Raw genomic sequence first — 15024 nt, 5'->3', positions numbered from 1 at the left:
TCCACAACTTTTGAGATATCATTGTTTGCCCGATCTCTCAATGGTGAAGAATCACTTTTTAAAATACTCAGATCCAGATCCGGTTCTTCACCAAAATCGAATCATTTCAAAACCTCTCCACCAAATTTTGTCTGAATCTGTCCACAACTTTTTGAGATATCATGATATTTATCGGTTTTTGCCCGATCTCTCAATGGTGAAGAATCACTTTTTAAAAATTCTCAGATCCAGATCTGGATCTTAACCAACATCGAATCATTTCAAAACCTCTCCACCAAATTTTGGCTGAATCCGTCCACAACTTTTTGAGATATCTTGTTTACAAACAGACAGGTGAAAACAACCTGCATGATCTCTACCAACCATCGGTGGCAAAGGTTTCAAGCTCAATAACACTAGAGTTTCATTTGATTTGAAGCATACATGTAATTTTAGTGGGAATATCATCTTTAACCCAAATTACAAAAATATAAAATTGAGTTTTGCAAGTATAGTGTTTATGCAACATTACTTCAGTGGTGACTGAAGGCTCCAATATGGATTCAAGGGTGAAGGTAGAAGAAAATGGGAATGATTGGGGTCTCTGCAGGTCTTTCTACAATTACTAAAAACAATTACATGAAAAAAAAAATTTAAAAAAATCTGCTCTGCAATTACTAAAATCCAACTAATGAATTAGTCAGGTTCACTATGTTTTTTCGTTCAAAATTTTGGTAGATTAGCAAAACTATACATTTTTGGAATATTCAGAGCATGAGGAATCCAAAAATTAATGTTTACATTTGCATAGACTCCTTTGCGAAAATGACACTCAGGACAGTGATGAAGATCTGTAAAAGCATATTCCTGAACGGTGTAGACCTAGTAGATCCTGTGTATAGGACTTATAGTTCAATCTGATACTACCTATAACTTCCTATAACAACCTATAACTTCAAAGGACTTGCAATATCATGTATTATGTAATACAGTTATATCACAAATATAAAGACAATGGTTTTCAATTACCTTTGTTTGCTGCTTTTCTATAATCCTGAGCACTATTTTGAGGCCTTTATTGGATTCCTTGACCCAGAAAACACAGGATTAGCATATTTAATTAAGTCTCTAGGTTGACTAGAAGCCGAGATAGCGTAAAATATGTATTTTATGGCGGCCATTTTCAAAATCCAAAATGGCGGCCATGCAGGTGTCTGTGCAAATGCCAACATTGATTTTCAGATTCTCCATGCTCTGATGATTCCAAAAATGTACAGGTTTGCTAATCCCAAATTTTTGAACGAAATTATATTTGTTAACATCGTGAACCTGACTAAATCTTGGTATTTGTTTTTCTATTCAAACGGATTTTCGGCCGCATTATCATTCAATGTTCCGGAGGTAGCATTTTAGTGTCTACGCAAGGGTGGTAGGATACCTTCGACTTCGAGGCATTATATTCACCTCTCATCTGTCGAACTTCTGTTGAAATGTCGACCAATCTCTAAACGCTCACAGTGATGTCCACCAGAGCAGATGATGCAAGCAAATTTGCTCCCTCCCAAAAACACCAATAATGAACCATCTTGGTTTTTACCGATCCAGATGCAGGCGCTCAATACTGCTGACTTCGCCTGAATTTGGACCAGTCATATCTGGGGGGCCATTTTGGCATCTTCAACACCAGGGGACCACAACACATACTCTTGGTCGTGTCTAGATCAAGAAATCACTGAAACCGAGGAAACAGATGAGATGGATGTAAATATTTCGAGCATTACGCGGTTTACTACCTAAGAGTATAGACTGCCCGTGTATCTGTTATATTCATATATTCGTGTATTATTCATATATTCATATTCAGTATAGACTGCCCGTGTATCTGTCTTCACACATCGCAGCTGTAAAGACGATATTGAACTTCAACCGTCTTCAGCGCAAGAGTTGTCGTTCAAATATATTGAGCAAACAAGTTCGATTTTTGTGAATTAACTGTGGTTGTAGATGCCAAATCAGCACGAATCGAGCTGGTCAAGGCATCAGAGACTGTTTCAAAGAAGGTTTCTCTGTAGTGTTCTCTAAATATGATTAAAGAGGTCTTCGATGTGGGTGGGTCCACGTGAAAGTTAAATATGAGACTCTACCACGAACCCTTAGCGACCATTACTCTGGAATATGTCAAAAGGAGAACACACATTGGTACTTTTCATAATAATTATGCTGCTACTAAACACACACTCTTTCGCAATGACCCCCCTGGCTGTTATTACAGAGGAGCTAAATGTGCTTTACCTGTGAGTAAATGAATGAGTGTCGGTAATTGTAGTGAATATGGAAGTCATTCAACCCTGAAGCAAGCGAAGAAGCAATTTCTCGGCCGAACATGCGAACGGGCTTCACTGGGCCAAGATTTTCCATTTTGAATCAGGGCAATGGTGGAATCAATTCACGACCCTTTAATTTGTAGATTGGTGTTCCATTCAGCCTTTAATTGGAAATGAAGAACCTTTAGAGATCTTCTCTATAGGTTTTATTTTCAGTGTGATAAAGAACAAAAGCGACTATTAAAAGCATCAAAGGTTGCAGCCCATCGGTGTCGCAAGCCTTTTGAGACACAGTTTGTGTCGGCCCCAGGCTTCAAAGCCTCTGGCCTATAGGAGCATTCCTTCATAGCCCAGTGGATTGGAATCTATCAAATAAATAAACATGATTTAAAAAATATATAATTATGAACATAAGTGAGAGCCATGTTTTTGCTTCACCGACTAACCCGAGATGTTTTTTTTTTCCAAGGCATTAAGCAATCAAGCCAGCGTTCTGTGCTTATACATCGCTCAGGTTTTTATTTTATTTTATTTGGGAGCAATCGAGGCTGTGCTTTTTGTGCATAGCACATCAAAGAAATCCCACCCAACGACTGACACGTTCATGTTTAGAATCCCGTTTCAATTTTTAGAATCCCGTTTCAATGTTTCGAATCCCGTTTCGACCTGTTCCCATTCCCATTTTAATTGTGCTAATGGTAAGTCTCTGGCTCGGCTCACTTTCCACCTATCAACTTCATTTATCTAAAGGAACTTCTGCTATAGATGGACAAATTTTTTTTCCATCAAAATCATTTATAAAGCAACATCAAATTTGGACAAAGCATGGCTTGCGAACATCGAAATGTTTTATTACCTCCGCCACCAAAGGTGGATGGAGGTGTTTTCACCTCTGTCTGTTTGTCATTTCTTTTTATTTTTTTTGCAAATATGTTGATCACTCCGGTTTGTGTGTGTGTGTTTGTTTGTGTGTGTGTGTTTGTGTGTTTGTCTGTCTGCTCACTTAAACTTGCCTACAGGTCAGGATTTGAAACCGATCTTCACGAAACTTCACCAAATGGTAAAGTTCGTAGTCCGAAAAAATCCTATATATTTTTGAGGTCAAAAGTTCAACCACTCTTTTTCCAATTTCTAAAATCCTCAATTTTCATCCGATTGACTTGAAATTTGAATGGGATTTACATATCAGTTAACTGAATTCAACCAACTATTTTTTGAGATCAGCATAGGCCAAAAGGTCAAAATAGGCCAAAGGTCAACCAGTTTTTTCAAATTTCTAAAAGCTTCAATTTTCATCTGATTGACTTGAAATTTAATTGGATTTTCATATCAGTCAACTGAATTCAACCACCAATTATTTTTTAGGTCAAAAGGATTCTCTACTGAGTGCCATTCTGCTTTGTTTTCTTTAGCCATGTGTCGCTCTTTTATGAGTGATTTTTCATTCTGTCTGTCTGTTTGTCTGTCTGTTTGTTTGTCACCGGCCTACAGGTCACACTTCTAAACCAATCGTCATGAAATTTCACCAAGTTGTAGAGGTCGTCAGAATTGAGAAGCCTATTGATTTTGAGGTTAAAGGTCAAAGATCACTTGGAGCTCAAATTTCTAAAATCGCCATTTTTATCCGATTGACTTGGAAGTTGAACAGCATTTGCACATTGAGTCACTAAATTGCGAAACCAACTATTTTGAGGTCAAAAGGTTAAAGGTCAACTTTAGGTCAAAGTTCAAAAATCATCAATTTTCATCCGATTGACTTGGAAGTTGAACAGCATTTGCACATTGAGTCACTAAATTGGGACACAAACTATTTTGAGGTCAAAAGGTTAAAGGTCAACTTTAGGTCAAATTTCAAAAATCATCAATTTTCATCCGATTGACTTGGAAGTTGAACAGCATTTGCACATTGAGTCACTGAATTGGGAAACAAACTATTTGGAGGTCAATAGGTCAAAGGTCAACTCGATGTCAAACTTCTAAAATCATCAATTTTAATCTAAAAATAATCACTTTTCATCCTATTTCATAAATCTTTGATCAAGATCGTCAATTTTAATATTGATGAAATGGACAATTTTCTGGATCAATTGCAATCTATTTTTGGGGGAGGGGTGGAGGGAAGAGTGTGGATTTTGCAAGTATCATGCTCTGCATGACGTCCCTTGTTTGTCTGTTTGTTTGTGCGTTTGTTTGTGAAGAAAATATCTCAAAAAGTTGTGGACGGATTTGGATGAAATTTGGCAGCGATGTCGCGTATTTAACAAGCACGAAATGATTCGATTTTGGTGAAGATCCGGATTCGGATCCGGCTACTATAATTTGTAAAGTGATTCTTCACCATTGGGAGATAGTTCCAAAAACGATACATAGCAGAATATCTCAAAAAGTTATGGACGGATTTGGACGAAACATGGTGGACCCGTTGGGAGTCTGACAAGGACGATTCGATTCGATTTTTGCGAATATCTGAATATGGATTCGGATATGAGAATTATTTAATTTTTTTAATGATTCTTCACTATTGGGAGATAGGACGAAAAACGATACATAGCAGGATATCTTAAAAAGTTGTGGATGGATTTGGACGAAACTTGTTGGACAGGTTGTGTGTGCGTGACAAGGAAGACTTGCTTCAATTTTGGTGAAGATCCGGATCCAGCTAGTAGAATTTTTTAATTGAATCTTCACCATTGAGTGATATGGCAAACCAGGCAGAGGTTTGCTCTCTACTGAGTGCCGTTCTAGTTTGCCATTTTTTATCATTTTGAAAACAAATATATTTATAAAATAATCATACTTTTCTTTATCAAACAAAAGTAAATCCACAAGCCTGTGAGTTTATATTCTTCAACAACTGTTCTGTGATGGTGCTGATTGGGAGAGGAGAGTGGGGTTGGGGAGGGGGATCGTAATCCCAGGCGATCGTGTTGTTGTTGTTGTTGTTGTTGTTGTTCTGAAGGTAATATGTAGTGCTGAAGTTCCGTTTGTTGTAAAGTGGTTATTTTACTGCAACGAACAGTCGCAGATTTTTGCCAAGGAAATTTATTTGGTGATGGGAACAGTTTATTTTAATGTCTCGCTTTATTGTGGCGGAGGGTGATGAGAACACTGATGTCAACCTCAGACGGAAAACTGTTCATAGTGGATGCATATTTTACAGGGACCGGTTCTCGGGGTATTTCTCGGGGTTTTTCCTCGGGGTTTGCATGTAATCTGGCGATAAAGACGATTTGTATGACGTACAATTTGACAGCAATGTCGTCATCAGGCAGGTGTTGATAAATCCAGTTCTTTCTAGAAACACGAGAGGAAACACAAAGTTCCAAGTGGAGGATTCACACACACACACCTTAACCACTGAGGTACGATTCTATTCATCCCACGGATCTGTGTATTTTCTTGACAAAGTTGTCCTCTCCGTCTGTTGCACGGAAGTTCCACGGGCTCAACTAGTATACAACACGGAGGTATATAATAATTATTAATAAACCTGGAGAGCCAATTGGCCACCTCGCAGCATTAGCCGCCGTGAAGCCACCAGAAATAGTCTGGCGGCCATATTGGGAAGCCGATTGTTTTGTAAACAAAGCCTGTCAAAGCAAAGGCGTGGCGCACTGATGATGCAGCTGGAGCGAATTTTAGGACCGCCGACTATTTAATTAATATAGAATACTAATATTTGAACTGATATTCGGGCTCAGAATCCCGTTCTTTAAGGAAATGGTGTTCATTAAGTTTGAAGTTGATTCTAGACGCATTTTTCCTGGGGAATCCAATGGTTTAGAGCTTGTTTGAAAAAAAAGTGCCCAAAATTACCGCTCGGTGTTCTTTATCGTTCTTCTCATGACCCAATCACCCACTAGTAGGAATAAGAATCCTGACATGTTACACCCCTGTTTAACTCCTGTCTTCACCTTGAACCATTCTGTTGTTTCACCTTGGTCAACGACCGCACATTGAAAGTCTTGGTAAAGGGCTTTTACAAGGTTCACTAATTTTCCAGGTATGCTGTATTTCTTCATTATGACCCAGACATTCTCTGGGCAAGGAGTCGAAAGCTTTCTAGAAATCTATAAAATTGAGGTACATCGTCGTTTGCCATTCTTTGGCTTGTTCAATAATATTCCTCAATATAAAGATCTGATGTGTTGTCATGTTATATGATGTTACTTAATTCAGTCATTATATTGTAACTAAGATGTGTATGTTTCTATTACCGAGATGTTAGAAACCACGCAGATATAATGATAACCAGAGTTTATTCTACACTGACATGGGTCAGCAACACATCAACAGTGAGTCAGTCACATAAATGACATGAAACGCTGTCATGTAGTTAACCCACACAATTCTTGGGTTTCGGAAGTTTTTGCTATTCATAACATACAAGACTTACATGTTGCAATGGAACGTTCAGCAGGACATGGTAATTGTTACATGAATAATGGAGCGGAGATATAGACATCTCATGCAATACATCTTTTACAGTTTAAATATTTACATGAAGTGTTGGTGAACTCGCCATATCAGACAAAGGGCAACTATCCATTAACCATGGAAAATTAAAGATTTGTGTTCACAGATATACCATCAGATCAGATCTGCTTGCCACTGTTCTATGAACTATCTGTGAACACAAATCTTTAATTTTCCATGGTTAATGGTTGACCAAAGTTCACGAGTTTTTGAAAACAATGTAGGACAGTTAATACATGTTTGATCAGTTGTTCTACACAGGCAATTTTGCAGTGAACATAACACCCACAACTTATTCCACATACCTCAAAGCAATTCATCCCATATCAAACAATGATATAAACATGGACATAATGAAAAAGTAATGCCAATTGTACTTAAATACATTGAAAATGCACTTGCATGAACATCATAAATTGCAACCAAAAGTAGGCCTACTAGACCAGGTACTTCATTGCTTTTCAAACAAACGTATCGGTACTCAAGTCACCAAACAAAGTAGAAATACATATTTCTCGAGCTTCCAGCCCGACTTACTCTTCCAGTATTAAAACATAAATCAATAGATATACAGGACTACATCTTCCACAACTAAACACCAATATATATTTATGCACAATTCTGCACAATTCACGCGACTACCATGTAGAGATGAGGTCGCTCTTATATTTCAGCTTGCTCTGGTGTTGCCTCACTGGTGAGCAAACAGGACCAGTTTGCAATATTTTTTCCTGATGCGCTCTTCCTTCATGTCATCATCGAGTGTTCTCACAACATGATGGAAACGTATCTTGCTGTATGATTGTGATACAGAATGTATTACAGCAAACACATGGTTGCTGTCTGCCTCACAGTCAAACATGTGCCGATCCAAGGAAGCAAATGTAGACGGACCGACCTCAGAAAGGACAGAAGTGGAAATTGCCGCTCTTATCCCACTTTCACGAGGCATTTTGCCATTGGTTACAGCCAGGAGCCTCTTGACACAGCGTTCAGTCGCCTCACAGATACGAACAACACTGTGCGAGGGAACTATGAGGCCACCCCTGTTCTTGGTAACAATCAGGCTGTACATTGGTGTGGTTTGCCATTCTTCGTTGTTACTGGTCAATGCAGAAAGACATTGGCTACACTTCAGAGTCTTCCTCACCATCCTCACCACATAGCCGGCAATATAGCCAACACATGACTCTGTAAAGATGGAAAGTTGCTCAAAATTTGGAATATCCGCATAGTCGTGGTCCTCTTTTGCCAGCGATCTCAGCTCCAGGTCGTATCGTCTGGCCACCAACATGTCGTGACTCTCGTCAGGCACAGCCTGCTTTGCAACGCACTTGAAGGAAGCCGCATTCAGGATTCTGGTTGAGTCCTGTGCAGAACAGTTCCCACTTGCAGACTTGATGTCATGTCGCATCAAGAGGTGCTTATATGCGGCAACAAACTGCCGGGCCGTTGGGTTATTCCCACTTCCACATGCAATGCGGACCGCTCCAAAGAAAAGTTCAATGTGGTCTTGGCTCATTTTGTACGTGAGCAGGTATCGCAGGGGAGATGAGGCAGGTTTGACATATGTGAAATACAAAATTGTGACACTCTCTATGCAGATCATGAAACCAATGAAGGGGGTTTTCAAACGCGTATTGGTCATAACTTGACCATTCATGTTTTTGATGTTGGACAAGTAACTGTAGGCAGTATCCAGGAATGGCAGGAAAGGTCCTTCTCGTGATGTCATGAGTGGTGCCTTGTAGTTTCGTGCCAATGGATTGCGAGAATTTAGAATGTCAAACAGTTTGTCCAATGTTTCAATGTATTGGCAGGTAGCCTCACTGCCCTGAAATTCTGATAGTTGCAAAGTGTCCCTGCAAAACCGAATTGCATCTGCCACACTAGTGCTCAATGTCTGAGCGGCTGTGTCCACCTTCATGACATTGCTCTTCCACTCGATGTGTTTCCGGGAGAGCTTATTTCCCAGACGCAAGCCTTCCCTCTTCTGCAGATCAAAGAGTGCCTGGATGTATTTCCACGCGATGACTTTTTTGTTGCCATCCTCCATCATTTTCATGGATCCAAGACAGTTTCTTGCAAGTTTAAGCATGTGACATGCATCGAGTACAACACAAATTTTCTTTTCGGGATTTGCTGGGTGGGGAAATGTTGGTTTCACATTCTGCGGCGTGATGTCGGCACCTAGCTCACGTAACATTGTCAAATGAGCGGACGGTCCATCGCAAGTTAAGGAAACCACCTCTGCACCGATATCATGCAATTTTAGTAGACATTGTGTCACCAAATTCGCCTGTTCCTTCCCCGACAATCCATTTATCATAAAGTATGCTACAGGCACTTTCCAACTGTCATTCAGTGCAACCAGCATGAAAACCAGTGCGTTGCTGGCCTGGGGAGCACTGTCATCTTGGACTCCGTTTCCGATGTCGACGTACCCCAATACCTTGTCCCCTAAAAAGTCAATTGCCTTCATGATGGCCATCTCGTCTAACATCAGGCTACACAGTGTTCTCTTGCCAGTCTCCTTTTCTGCTTTAAACCGGCTCTCTAGTGCTTGGAATACAACTGCACTAAAACCAGGTGAACCATCAATTGCACTGTACCATTTCCGGATTGTGGATGGACTTGGCAGTGCCAAGTCGAATGTCTCTCGAACATAGTCGTATCCTTTAGCAGAATAAAATTGAAGAGTGAGTGCGAAAGCTTTGATGACTGGATCGTATTCATCTCTCGAGCGTTTGCCGCTGCCTTTGTTCTTCAGCATTCTGCTCACAATAGCTTTTGACACACCAGAGAATGTTGTGTTGAGCATTTCAATACAATTGTCGGTGACCATCCCATTCTCCCTCAGGACTTCCACGATGGTATTCAGGGACTCCACTTTTCTGGCTAACCTTCTGTTGTGTTGCTGACTCACTTTTAATTTTTTTCGAAAGTTGTCCAGCTTGTGGACTGCTTCATCGAGCTTGTGCTTCAATACCAGTGGACTTGTGACGGAGTAGGAGTGATCTGTGGTCTGAAATGAGGGTCCCGCCTCAGGTTCAGGATCTTGAGTAGTGGCTTGAGGTTCTGGTGTATCTTCTTGGATGACAGACCTGGCCACTGGCGCTTTCCTCAAAACTGTAACCTATTTGGAAAGAAAAGAAAAGGTGAACCATTAATACTCATTAAGTTGTTTTTAGGGCTGAGCTGAATGCTTAGAAGCTTCGTTCATTAGATTGGGGTTCTAATTAGAAATAGATGTGACTGCGTTGGACGTATTGTAACATTGTTTCAAAGACTAAACATTTTGTTAAATATTATTACAACAAAGCTTCGGGGGGGAAATGCCAAGAAAGTGTACAAAATGGGATTCGGCTCAGCTCTAATTTTTTTAAAAAGCAACTGAGTTGTTCTCCATAAAACTATGTCTTAGGAGCTGCATATGAAGCAGCAGACATGGCATGTGATGGGTTACTATCATAACATAGGTGGAATACCAACATAATACAGTGGAGCCCGCTTATTATCATACCCCCTGTGCAGGATGAAATTATGGCAATATCCGGGATATTCCAATGGGCAGGATTAAAAATGGCGGCGGCCCTGAGAATGGAAACGATGTTTTCTGTGGGATCAATGTATGCAGAGAATGAATTCAGTGTCTTGTGACTTGTAGGTGTGATAATCAGCCATGCATGACTGCCGCCTAGCCAGGTGGCAGAGTTAATGAGCGAGGCCACAGGAAGGTATGATAATAATTGGGAAATAACTATGCTTGGAATCAATTGTGAGCAATTTGACTATGAAATTAAGTGGGATATGATATTATTCTATGACATTACATGGGAAGATTCACTATAGTTTATATAGGAACTGGTTTTGGATTTCACTATTCTAGGACTATAGACGGGATATTCAAATAAGCAGTATGACTTTAAGTGGGCACCACTGTATGGGGAATACCAACCTAACATAGGTGGAATACCAACATAGCATAGGTGGATTACTAACATTACACAGGTGGAATACCAATATAACATAGTTTACCTTCTTTAAATGTGCTGGGAATTTGAAACAGCTGGGGATGGACTTCGGCTTCAGTCGGACGGTTTGACCAGTCCTGTCGAAGTCACTCTCATTGAAGTTATCACTGCACAGAACTGTGGTGCCTGGGGTGGGGTAGAAGGACTCCCTTCTCAGGGCAGATGTCCATCGAGAGCACAAGTCCTTATCCTTTGGAAACCTTGAAACAAAATACATTGTGGTCACAAAATGTGGTTGCGGGTCAAAACCTCAGAGGGCAGTCAAAACATCCGAGTCAAAACGACTCCATATCAAAATAATATTTTGAGTTTCATATGTATAGTTAAATACAACTTCATCTGCTAATGTTTGCCATGTGTCGGACTTTCGTACCTTCCACAAGTAACCCCCATTTGCTCTTTCTGCTCACGAGTGACACAGGAGGGCATGGAAACCCTGACAGTAGTAGACTGGACAATTAAGTTAAGCTCATCACAAATTAAATCACTTGACAATGATCACGAGCTGACGAGTCAATCTCGATACTTCAATCTGAAGCAATGAATGAGTCAATCAGACATCAGTCTGACATACTCACATAGCCCTAGTGAATACACAATACAGTTATATTTGAGATCTGTGTCGTATTGCACACCCTGCGCGTGGTCTAACATCATCAAATTCAAACACAGTGTTCAAACTTCATTGAAACTTCATTGAAACTTAATTACCTAGCCCCACCACCGTGACCACGCCAAAAACTGAAAAAGCAGAACACCCGCGATCGCGGTTTGTCACTTACTTGTGAAATGTGCATGTGGAGGCCTTCCCTGAGGTATTTGTGCAGTCAAATGCAACACACTGTGGCATTTTGAAACAGCGCGTTCACAAATAAGACTCCTTACAGTCGGTAAGCATCCAAAATGAATCAGAAATTGTGAGATCAGCTGATTGTGAGATCAAACACGGACGCAGACACAATCGGCTTCCCAATATGGCCGCCAAGCAACTTCCGCTAGCTTCAGCCGACAGCCGTCATTGGCTCTCCAGGTTTATTATATACCTCCGTGGTATACAACTTAATATATGAGTATATATCCTGCAGACAATCATGTCAGTGACCTCTGTTAACAGTTAAACTTTCAAATCATTATAGCACAGTCACCAATAAAGCGGTCAACTGATGCTATTGTAGACGGGTAACTTTACACAATCTAGAAAAGTGATTCTCAGGAAGGTTGAGGACACGAGCATTCATTCACATTCATCATGAATGGATGAAGATGAAGTCTCGATGAAGTCGTGGAAAAGTTTGCAAAGTCATTCCAGGAAATGGAATTCAATTCTGTGCTGTGATAGACTAAGGGAATGGTGAGTTCATGCCTGAAAAACCTTTAGGCCAATCATTTGTACAAGGTCATGTGGCTGTAAATAGATTTCTTCAAACAGCACTTGTTGTACACCGCTCCTTTGCTATGCCATCTACAGGCGCTGCACGCCGAAAGGGAGTACTCAGTTTTCACTCTGGTTTCTTGCTTGTTTGTTTGTTTTCTTGTTTGTTTATCCGGGCGATATCTCAGCCATATTTTGAGCTAGGAAGCTGAAGTTTCGGCACAATAGGGAGCACGTGCTTTCGGAAAAAAAAGTATTTTTTTGTTTTTTGATTAATCAATTAATTGATAAGTTACTTAATTATTATCGATTAATTAAGTACTTATTTATATCTTCTCTCTTCTGGGGAATATCTCAGGCACCTTTTGAACTGGGAAGCTGATATTTGGACATGACAAATATCAAAATATTGTTGCGAATATGGAATTTGGCCTCCATATCCGCTTGTAAATATTCCCCTATTTCCCCAATACTCCCCAACTATCCCCAATCCCCCATTCCCTAGTCCCATTGCCTGTAAATAACACTCTGTAGAACCGACCTTCCCCTTTTTCCCCCATTAAATGTCGTGCCCAGGTCCACCGCATCTCACGTAGACAACTTTCGGACATCTTGCTAGTTATTCTTAGTCTATGTCAGTTAAGGACTCGTTTCCATTAATTCTGACTCTTCGTTGCACCAGAATGTGATTATATGGCACCAGTAGTGAGTTTAGGACCTTTCCCATACCTCCTCCCATCTTCTTCCCCAAACAACAACAACAACAACAACTACAGCTACAACAACAACTACAACAACGGCGCGCGGGGGGAGTGTGCGTCCTCACACCGGCTCGGTTAGCCGCCATGACCATGCGCTCCACGGGGTTACCACGAAGGGGCTCCCTGTCAGCCCCTCGTCAAGGGTGGAGCCGGTAACCCCCCCGCACGCACCCAATGAGAAGCAACGAGCCGATTCCATCTGGGGCGGAGCTAACGAGCCGAGGGCGTGTCACTCCCCGCCGGATATACGCAGCAACTCACCGGACGTGAGGTGAGATGCGCCCCCAGCTTGAAGAAGAGCAAGTCACTACCTCCGAGCGCTGCGACCTCCCCGCATCTTTGGACCAGACCGAACCGGGTCGATTCTGCCTTGAGCCAAGAGTGCACCTTGAGCCATCGACTGCCTGCCTTTCCTTGCCATCAATCCCCGTGTGAGTCAGCCTTTTGTCCCGTTTATCTGTCGTCTGTTGGGGTTAATATAAGATTGTGTCTAAGTGCCTATCTTCCTTTGCTGTCCCTCTTGTAGTTGTAATCTAACCTTCCGAACGAATATAACCTCCTCCGGGGGTCTTGAGAACCGTATCCCTGGTGTCGTGTCATTTTAATCCCAGCCGTGTGTCTTTTCCTTCATTGATCTAGCGTAGCGCGATTAGTCAACGTTCGGGTATAATCGGGTAACTTGTGCAGACGTGGTCATACCAAACCGCTCGGTAAATAACATCTAAGCCGCGTCTGTAACAATATCACCAAGTGATTTGGCTATAACGGATATTTTTTGATTTATTGATTAATCAAGTAATCGATTAATTATTAATTAATTAATCAATTAATTATTTAATTTTTCCGATTAATGACTTATTTAATTAATTTTCAAAAAGTTACAGCTTTGGATGAAGCACTGGTGGTTTAGGTATGCTATTAGCCAATTTATTAAGAAAATATTTTATGATCATTATTTATTGATTATTATAATTATGCAATTAATCAATCAATAATTATTGTACACCTCTCCCTCCAAATACAGTCCACAGTCACGTAAAAAAGTAAGTACACCCCATGTAAAGTCTTGACTTTTTCAACATATTTCAACATACAGCTATTTGATCTTCATTTCAACAATATTGATAGATAAAGGTGATATAATATAACAAATATCATGAAACATTTACATTTTGTAGTCCATTGTATAATTTAAATAAACATCAATGCAAATTTCGCATGTGGAAAAAGTAAGCACACCCTTGGCTCTAATAGGTGATATTGCCCCCTTTGGCAGAAACAACCTCAAGTAGGCGTTTCTCATAACTGTCTACCAGTCTCTGACATCGACTGGGAGAAATTTTTGCCCACTCCTCCATGCAGAATTCTTTCAGCTGTGCGATGTTTGAGGGGTTTCTTGCATGCACAGCTCGTTTTAAATCCCCCCACAACATCTCAATGGGATTTAGATCCATGCTTTGACTTGGCCATTCCAGAACCCTCCATTTATTTCTTTTCAGCCATTAATTGGTGGATTTACTGGTATGTTTAGGATCATTGTCATGTTGCAAGGTCCACCTTCGGTTGAGCTTCAACTTTCCGACAGATGGCCTCACATTATCCTCAAGCACCCTCTGGTACAATGAAGAATTCATAGTGGATTCTATGATGGTGAGCGGCCCAGGCCCTGATGCAGCAAAGCTGCCCCAAACCATAATATTTCCACCACCATGCTTTACAGTTGGTATCAGGTTCTTGTGATCAAATGCTGTCTTTGGTTTTCGCCAAACATGTTTTCTGGTACTGTAGCCAAATAGCTCTACCTCTGACTTATCTGTCCAGAGCACATTGTTCCAGAAGTGCTGATCTTTGCCGAGGTGTTCATTGGCAAACTTTAGTCTTGCCCTGATGTTCTTTCTGGACAGCAAAGGTTTCCTCCTGGCACACCTCCCATGTAGATCAAATTTGTGCAGCCTCTTTCTAATGGTAGACTCGTGCACTTTGACATCAACAGTGGCAAGAGCTACCTGTAGGTCCCGAGATGACATGGGATTCTTAGAGACTTCTTTCAGCATCTGGCGGTCTGCTCTCGGGCTGAA

The sequence above is a fragment of the Myxine glutinosa genome, chromosome 3, assembly GCF_964187855.1.
Source record: "Myxine glutinosa chromosome 3, kmMyxGlut1.1, whole genome shotgun sequence".
Lineage (NCBI taxonomy): Eukaryota > Metazoa > Chordata > Myxini > Myxiniformes > Myxinidae > Myxine > Myxine glutinosa.
Note: the sequence above shows the minus strand (reverse complement) of the source record.